This window comes from Vicia villosa, linkage group LG3, assembly GCF_029867415.1.
Source record: "Vicia villosa cultivar HV-30 ecotype Madison, WI linkage group LG3, Vvil1.0, whole genome shotgun sequence".
Taxonomy (NCBI): Eukaryota; Viridiplantae; Streptophyta; class Magnoliopsida; order Fabales; family Fabaceae; genus Vicia; species Vicia villosa.
In genome coordinates this window covers 125,254,030-125,263,887 of record NC_081182.1, presented here as the reverse complement: position 1 = coordinate 125,263,887, position 9,858 = coordinate 125,254,030, and positions in this window count along the sequence as shown.

Genomic DNA, 9,858 nt, shown 5'->3' with positions numbered 1-9,858 from the left:
AATCATCATTTCATTTCCGTATTCTCATTTCAGTACTTCCTATTTGGTGAAAGGTTATTTCCTTGTTTGAACTGGTTGGTATGATAATAATAAAAGCCCCACAAATTCTCGAGCAACTTTGTCAGAATCTTTTCAAAAAAAGGGGAAATCAAGAATGTTTTGTAGAAGCATCTCTCATTCTCAAGGTTCTTATGCTCAGTTGTATCCATGGAGATTGGTGTTTCAGTTGGTGTGCAACAAGTAGTCTCTCTAAATTTGGTGACCACGCAAGGTTCCTCCATGTTTGATGGCAAATACTTCTTCAACGAATATGCTTGGGGCTCCCGCATGAGGGATAAGCAAGACGTACTCTTATCTTGAGCGTTGCCTCACTCGCATTGCTCAAATCCCTAAAGTAAAAAAAAAAAAAAGGTAAAAAGAAAATAATAATTACAACTCTTGGGTGACTTCGTTGAAGTTTCCTTTTGAAGTAATCTGAAGTGTTTGGAAGGAACTGCAGAAAGTATTCAAGATCGACAAGTCCATACGGAGTCAAGTCTCCTCAACAAGAGCATTCATTTAGCTCTACTGCATTTTCATGTGTAATATTTCGTTGTTTGTTTAAGCATTGCTAGCATGTAAAAATTTGTTAATTTTTGAATGAAAATCATAATACATTGTCCATGTTTGTCTTGAAGTAATCCTTTCGTTTTCACTCAAAAAAAAAAAGAGTTTTTGGCATTACGATACCAACTTTTACTAATCACTTGCTTAGGCAAAGAGCGGAGGGAGAATGACGACAAAAAAATGCAAAATCCCTAATTGTGTGTTTTTGAATAAAACCCTGCTGATGATGTACAGGCATTGTTTCAAATCCCCAAATACTGGAGATATAAGGGAGATAGACCCTCGTCAACCCCTTTGAGCCTTGAAGTAGGAGTTTCTTTTCTGATCAGAAAAAACCCTTATTTTTAACCCTGGGGCAGGGTAGTGTTCATTTAACTTGATCGAGTGTTCAAAACTCACCAAATGATATACATTCAAGGATACAACAATGGTTATCCTTCCAAAGGTTGAGGAAAATCAAAAATCGTGACGGTTATCCTCCATCTATCAAGATGACAAAAGATGACGATACCACAATGGTAACCCTTCATCAACCATGGAATGAGGCAGTCGAAATCACTTCCAATGAATCAAAGACAATGTGAGGTCACACGACTTGTTCAAAAAAAAAAAGGGCAAGCAAAAAAAAAATGAATGAAAAGAAAAATGATGAAAGAAAGATATAGCCATAAAAAGAAAAATAATGGTGAAAATAAAGCAAGAACAAAATCGTGTGACGATAAATCTAAAGAATAAAAGGTGAGCGACTGCCATGTCCGAAATACCTCATTGATTCCTCAACCATTTCAAAATTCCTGGTGAGGGACGAGCACTCATGTTGAGTTAACTGAACTTAGGAGTGGAGGACATCACGAAGGGGGTGGGCACTAAATAATTTTGAGCCTAAAAATCCTTTGTTTCAAAAAAACATGAACCCGGCCAAGTTACAACCCTTAAAAGTCCTAATTGAAGTAGGGTTTATTTCAAAAACGCACTCCAATGAGATAGTGTTTACTGACTCTCAATGAAGCGTAACACCTGTATGTTGGTATTGTATGCCCGCTTTGCATTCCATTCACAAGAGGTGGTAACCTCATTTCATAAAAAGTTTTAAACTTCAAGACTATCATAGGCTTTGTATTAGAATTGTCATTCTTAGAATTAATATTCTTTTGCATACAGAACATTTGCTTAAACATCAAGGAAGTTTCCATGATGAGAATCCATAAAGAGCTGGATCATTTCAAAGTAAAAAGACTTGAGAACTCCGTAAAGCAAAAATCTATCATTTCAGAGATCAAAGCAAGTTGTTTGAATACTCCGTTGAGCAGGAGCAGTGGATACTCTATTTGTTTGATTACCCTAAAAGTTTTGAATACTCTTCTGAGTATGGTAAAGTTACTTCCATGATTTGTGGGATCTTAAGGGAAGTAAACTAAAGGAGTCTGATAAGATGAATATAACCAGGGGCAATCACGACGAGGAATCTCTCTCGTGAGTTCAGCCTATCTGGGGCAATTAATTTGAGGTTTAACCTCTCAAATTCAACCAATCAGGGGCAATCAAGTCGAAGTGTGATCTCTCCAATCCACTTAATCTGGGGCAATCCAATCGAGGAATCTCTCTCAAATCCAGTCAGCCTGGGGCACAATCTTTTGGGAATCATCATTCACTTGTAATGTGATCATCACATAATGGAGAAGCATCATAATGATTTCCCCCAGCAAGTTACTCTCCCCCAAGCATAGGAGTTTATTTCTCCTGAGACTTTATTCCTCCCCAGGCATAGGAGTTTATTTCTCCTGAGATTTTGATCCATTCTTCAAGCGTAGGAGTTTATTTCTCCTAGGAGTTGTTTTCCTTCTCCCAACCAAGAGTTCCTCATCAAGAGTTCTCGTCAAGATGAAAATTCTCCGAGCTATGGCACATGGTGAGAAGTCAAAAAGTATTCTTCAAGTCAACAATCAGAAGCGTATCTTGCAAGTCAAAGTCCAATGTTTATTGGCACCCCCACCGAATCCTTAACACTAAGGGGATTCTCCCTGGTGTTTACCTCTCCCGAGGTTAAAGATGAAATTCAATGGAATACTCCCCGAAGGGACCCCAATGATTTTGCTTCTCTATCACACTATTGCCTTTATTTGGCGCCTTGCATATAGTAATCATTGCATTCACATTGCATCTACAAAAATGCGTAGCATTTCCATGAAAATGGAGCATTACGCTAAAGAAAAATTCAAACATGCATCAATGCATAAGCCAGTTCGTGTACGCTCCAAGGGCACAATATAATATATCCCCAGAAGAAGTCTCATTTTCTCTCTCCAGTGTGGATTGAATACAAAGTCTTTCTTCATCAAGATCATTGTTTCATTGGTTAATTCCCATTTGCAGAGATCAATCATTTGGATAAACCATACTTTGTGTGTGGCAATTTAAGTGATTGTCACTTTTGTAGAATTACACCCGCCTTTGGCCTGAGGGATCCATGTAATTCTTATGCTTCGCAAGCGTCAATGTTTCCTTGCAAATACAGTGTTTGATAACATCTCCAATAAGAGTCTGGTCATTACTAGTCTTCTTGCAGTCAAGTTCAATGATTATTGGCATCCCTTTCAAGTCCCGTGGTTATGGGCATCCTTCGGTCAGGTCTAATATTGTTTAGTCCTCCCCGTTCAAGTCCGGTGGTTATCGGCATACCCCTTCAGATCTAATGAGATTCCAACCATTGAGTTGTGAGTCCTTTGTTTTCCGACCTAGAGTCGTGAGTTTCCGACCTTTTGTCGTGAAGATTCCAACCATCGAGTTGTGAGTCCTTTGTTTTCCGACCTCGAGTCGTGAGTTTCCGACCTTTTGTCGTGAAGATTCCAACCATCGAGTTGTGAGTCCTTTGTTTTCCGACCTCGAGTCGTGAGTTTCCGACCTTTTGTCATGAAGATTCCAACCGTTGAGTTGTGAGTCCTTTGTTGTCCAACCGTCGAGTTATGAGTCCTTTGTTTTCCGACCTCGAGTCGTGAGTTTCCGACCTTTTGTCGTGAAGATTCCAACCGTCGAGTTGTGAGTCCGTTGTTGTCCAACCGTTGATTTGAGAGTTCTGAGATCCCAACCGTTGAGTTGTGAGTTTTGGGTTTCCGACCTCGAGTCGTGAGTCTTTCAATCTTTGAGTTGTGAGTTCCAAGTTTCCGACTTCGAGTCGTGGTTGTCCTAACCTTCGAGTTGTGGACGTTTGTCGTATACTCCTCAAAAAGTGTCATGGCAAACCAATTTCTTGCACTTGCCTGTTGCAAATAGGCATTACAAGGCTTCTTCTTTCCTTCGAGGAAATCCTACGGGAATATCACACAGTTACTTGCTGAAGCTTGTTAAGCGGAGGCATCCAAAAAGAAAAATAAATAATACACTCAGAGCGCAAATTTTCTGGTACTTTGGTATTTAATCTTCTTCTACCACGAATGTTCGAAAGGCTAACGCCAATCTCACCTTCAGGTCTAAGACGATTAAATAGGGGCAGCTGTTGCACCCCAAAATTTGCCCATATTTATTTCTAACTGGCTTAGGCACTTGCATTCATTTGCATACCTTCCACTAGGTCATCTAACATAATCCATGCATTCATTAACCAATAATTGGAGACATGGGATCAGAGGTCTTCTAGTGGATTAGAGTTCTATTGGCTTTGAGGTTCCTACTTAAGATAAACTTGATTCACCTAGTTGTTCTTTGAGCACGGGGATCATAGAATTAGGGTTTGATTCATGAAATTCTTATTCATCAAGTTACAAGGTTCACCAGCAAAGGGTAATTGGATCTTATGTTAAGGTGTTCTTCTGTGCTTCAATCTTTGTCTTCATAAAAAAGGCTCCTAAGGCATTATGGTTATATGAAGGGCATCAACTGAGGAAAGACTTTGTCGCGGTACACAATACGGAGTCGTGAATTCATTGTTGTTAAGGCGTTTGCTTGGTATTGCTATGCGAATGGCTATTGAAAGTTGAATTGAGATTGGATTCATTAATGTGGAATATTCATTTCAAGTGATCATGTGGGGCTATGAATGCTTAATGCACAAGTTTGATGGGATTAAAGAGTCTGATGGGATTAGAGTGCGAATTGGAATTCAAGTTGCAAAAACAAAGCCTACCATGGAGTCTTATTCAAACGTCTATTCAAAGTTCACTTAAGTTGATTAAAAAGGTTATACAAGCAAAATTACATCCACATTTAGTGTTCATCATTCATCATTAGTCAATGCAAGTCAACTTACGTGGTAAGGATCAATTTCAAATTCCAAGGCCTAATCCCAAGGTATATCATCAAGACACAAGAAAAATGCAAGTTCCATAACATAAGAAAAAACTTCAGAATACATCTTCAAGACTACAAGAACACTTCAAGTTTGGCATCTAATACTTCAAAATGCATTTTCCCAAATGTTACAAAAAAGATATACAAGTGTTACAAAGTACTGGAGGTTTTGTTACATTCGGTCCATATTTTGAAATCTAAAACAAATTGCTAAGTCTACATAAGCCAAAATTTGTATCCCTTGCCAAAGCTTGCCTCGGTTCGTCTCTTCCATTTCTCCACTACACAAGCGAATTGCACCTGTACACTAAACAAAAAAACCACATCAGCAGCAAGAATTCATATCTAACATTCATTCAAAATCCACAAATAAATAGCCATGTTGCATTCACATATTCAGCCATGTATCATAAACCTAACAGCATATCCACACTAAAACAAACCACAAAAAGATCCTGGCAGCCATCACAACCATACTGCATATAAACCATTAACACACACATTCAGCAATAACCAGATAACCAACCTGTATAACTAACAAAACCGCCCCTAACCAAACTTAACAAACCAGTCCCAAAACTCATTTCAAACAGAGTTCAAAATAAAAGCAGTTTCTAACAGCAGCCCTAACATAGCCTATTTCACTACTAATCAACAACAGAGTCAAAAATTCCTCTAACCAACTAACTCCCCTATCCTAACAGATTCAACAACCTTCTAACAGATTTCAAACCATTCACTAACAGCTATAACAACCTTTAACCAATCCGTAACAAACTCATAACAGATTCCTAACTAATCACAACAAACCATAACAGAAATTCAAAAAGGGGAGGAAGAGGAAAACAAAATTGAGCAATTCAGAGATAGAGACTCATCTATAAAAGCAGAGCTGCAGCAATCTTCACCAGAACCATCATTTTCCATCTTCACTCTTCGGAATTCACATTCATCTTCAACTGCATCCACGTTCATCCTCTCTCCATTCTCTCATTCTTCACTCATCATCATTCAACTTCCCTCCATCTTCACCATTCATTTCATTTATGCTTCTTCCACATTTCAGAATCTTCAATCCATCTTCTTCATTCACTCTCCATTCTCTCATTCTTCATTCATCAATCTTCAATCTTCCATCTCCTCCACCACTCTCATTCACCTTCATCTTCATCTTCATCTTCATCTTTCTTTCACCATCTTCAATCTCCTTCACACCTTCAATACAATTCACATTCAACAAGAAAAATTGATAAGAAAATCACAGGGAAGAGGAAATCGATAACAAGAATCAGTTGGAACTCACCTCTTCATTCTCAAAGACCGGTCCTCTCTTCATTCACGGTTCACCGCTTCGCAATCTTCATTCAACCCTAGCCGTGACATCGCTTCAATCGCCATCATCATCACCGATTCAACCTCATAACAACCTCGCCCTTCGTTTTTCCTCAGCGAACCATCCCTTCATCAACGTTCAGCACTCTTCATCAATAATCCTGCATCAACATCATCCTCGCTTTTGTCTTCATATCAATGCAACTCAGCAATCATCATGAACGCAGTCGCACCATGAACGCGGTCTTGTTGCCGTAATACCGTCGGAGCGCCGTCTGAGATTGGCGAGAAGACGTTTGAGGTTGAGAACGAGATGAGAGAAGAGACGGAGGAATGACGGCGAAGAGGAGAGCGAACGGAGGTTGGCTTTATCTCCCACGCCGGCTTGCTCAGAAAATCGGAGAAGAAGATGTCTCTCCGGCCGCCGCGAGTGAGAGAAGAGGGAGGTGAGTTTGTATTCAAGAATCTGATGCGTCACAATGTAAGAACCCTAAATTCCTCTTTCTATTTTCCATTTTTTTATTATTAATAAAATTATTGAAAAAAAATCTGAATGCATGATGGATCAATTCTTCTGGGCCTGATTTCACAGCTATGGCGTTTTGCACCCCTATTTGGCCCATGCACCTTTTTTTTGAGCTATAGAAAAACCTGAATGAACAAAATTCTGGTTGGGCCATGTACGAAAATTCTGTTCACACTCCCTGTTTGGGCCCTGCGCCAGTTTACTGAATTGCACCATCATTCTGATTTCACACCTCCCTGTTTCACTTAATTGATAGATTTTAGGTCCTTTTACTTAATTTTTTACTATACTTTTTAGATAACAATAAAACATGTAAAATCATAATTTTTTTATTAGATTTTTAGGTAATAACAATAGTTAGAATCATAATTTTTGTTTGATTTTTAGGTAACAAAAATGACATATAAAACAATAAAATTGTTAGTTTTAGGGTCAATAGATTTTTAACATAGTTAAGCTTGAATTAGATTTCCTTATAAAAAACTAAATAGTAGGATTTTTTAGTTTAATTTTGCACTAATGCTTGAATTGTTTTTGTATCATTTTCATGCTATTTTTGTATAATTGTTGTGTAATCTTGTTACTTAGCTTTTAGCCATATTTTGGGCCTATTTTGTTAATATCACTTGTTTGCTCCTTTTAGAATATATCTCATTAGTATGTTAACGTTAGATTTAGCTTTCCCTTAAGATTTTAGTTTAGATTTCAAATAGGAATTAGAATGACAATTAGATTAGAGTATAGGTTAGTGCCCCTCTTTCATTTCTTTTTCTTTTTCAACTCTAAAATACTTAATAAAAAAACCTGACAAAGATCACACTGTGACTTTTTCTGATGCGTAGTGAGAAAGAAATGATTGGGGTGTAGGCCCCGATGTACGTTCTTTCTCACATAGTAGAAAAGAAATGATTGGGGTGTAGGCCCCGATGTACGTTCTTTTCTACTAAACGGAAAAGAAATGATTGGAATGTAGATTTCAATGTATTTCTTATCCGTTATTTAGAGAATCGATTGTGGTGTAGACCTCGATGTGCATTCTCTAAATAGTCAAAAACAAAACTCTTTTTCTTGGTGTGATCTAAATCACAAATAAATTCCCTTAAAAAACACTAACCAAAAACATTCAAAATGATTAATAAAGGCTTTGACTTAAAACAGAGTAAGGAAGCGATGCGAAGCCCTGTAGAGGGTCTTCGTCATCGTGGAATTACAATAAAAGACACAAACCAAATTCTTGCTTTTCTTTTGCCTTGTTAGGCACCTAAGAACAAGTTAAGTCCTTTCCAAAGTAGGCGTATAAGTCTCCAAAGGTCGAGCATCGTGGATTGCGACCTTAACCGCTGTTCAACTAAAAAACACAAAACAAATGGAAACTATGGAGCCGAACTACGGTAGCTCTGATTCCTTTTAAGGGATACGTAGGCATTGGGTCGCGGGGCCTAAGCGAGCACACTTGTAAATAATTCCTCATTTTCCCCGTGTTTCTTTTTCATTCATTTGCATTTAGGTTTTAGACATTAGACACCCTTTAGATAGAAACAAACATAGGTGGATACCATCGAGTACGATGGGCGTGAGGGGTGCTAGCACCTTCCCCTTGCGTAACCGACTCCCGTGCCCTGTTCTCTGGTCGAAAGACCTTGTTCTTGTTTTGAGTTAGGTTTCCTGGTATTCCTTTCCCTTATGGGATAAATATATTAGTGGCGACTCTGATCCATTTTTCGCGGTAGCGACACCTGGCTCTTCCACAAATTGAATTATTTTCTCTACCCGCCTCTCGCTCCGCAAAAACACACTATTGGTACCTATAGAATAAAATGCAAAAACACATAAAACCATTAAAAGGAAATCCCGTGGGTTGCCTCCCACGAAGCGCTTCGTTTAACGTCGCATGGCTCGACGGTTGTTCATTTCATCCTTCGAGGCGAACAACTTCAATTCTTCCACCTGGTTGACCTTGGTAATAAGGTTTGAGCCTGTGCCCATTCACCTTGAAAATATCCCCATTCGCTTGATTTTTGATCTCTATAGCTCCATGAGGAAAAACTTTGTGAACCGTAAACGGTCCCGACCACTTTGATTTCAGCTTTCCTGGGAAGAGTTTTAACCTTGAGTTGTATAAGAGGACTTGTTGTCCCTCCCAAAACTCCTTATGCTGGATCTTCCCATCATGCCACCTTTTTGTTTTCTCTTTGTAGATCTTAGCATTTTCATAAGCTAGGTTGCGAAACTCTTCTAACTCATGGAGTTGGAGAAGTCTAGAACTTGCCGCTTTAGAGAGATCCATATTGAGAAACTTTGATGCCCAGAATGCCTTATGCTCTAACTCTAAAGGCAAATGGCATGCTTTCCCGTACACAAGTTGATATGGCGACATTCCGATCGGTGTTTTGAAAGCTGTTCTGTATGCCCACAGTGCATCATCCAGCTTTATTGCCCAATCCTTCCGAGAGGAACTCACAGTCTTTTCTAGAATTTGTTTGAGTTGTCTGTTTGAAACTTCAACCTGCCCACTAGTTTGAGGATGATAAGCTGTGGCTATCTTGTGTTTCACGTTGTATTTCTGGAGTAACCGTTCCATGAGGTGATTCAGGAAATGTGTTCCTTCATCACTTATTAGAGCTCTCGGTACTCCAAATCTAGCAAAGATGTTTTCTTTCAAAAACTTCACCACCACCTTAGCATCATTTGAGGGTAGAGCAACAGCTTCGACCCATTTGGACATATAATCCACCGCTGCTAGAATATAATTTTTCCCAAATGAAAGTGGAAATGGTCCCATGAAGTCTATACCCCAAAAATCGAATAACTCCACTTCCAACATCGAGTTCTGAGGCATCTGGTTTCTTTTGAATATGTTCCCTGTCCTTTGGTACTTGTCACAATGTCTCACAAACTCTTGAGCATTCTTAAACACGGTGGGCCAGTATAGCCCTGAATGCAGAATCTTAGCTGCTGTTCGATCACCACTAAAATGTCCCCCATAATCTGAAGCATGACATGCCTTCAACACTTCTTCTTACTCATTTTCAGGTACACATCTTCTGATCAAACCATCGACTCCTCTTTTATATAGGAACGGATCGTCCCATAGATAAAACCTGCAGTCA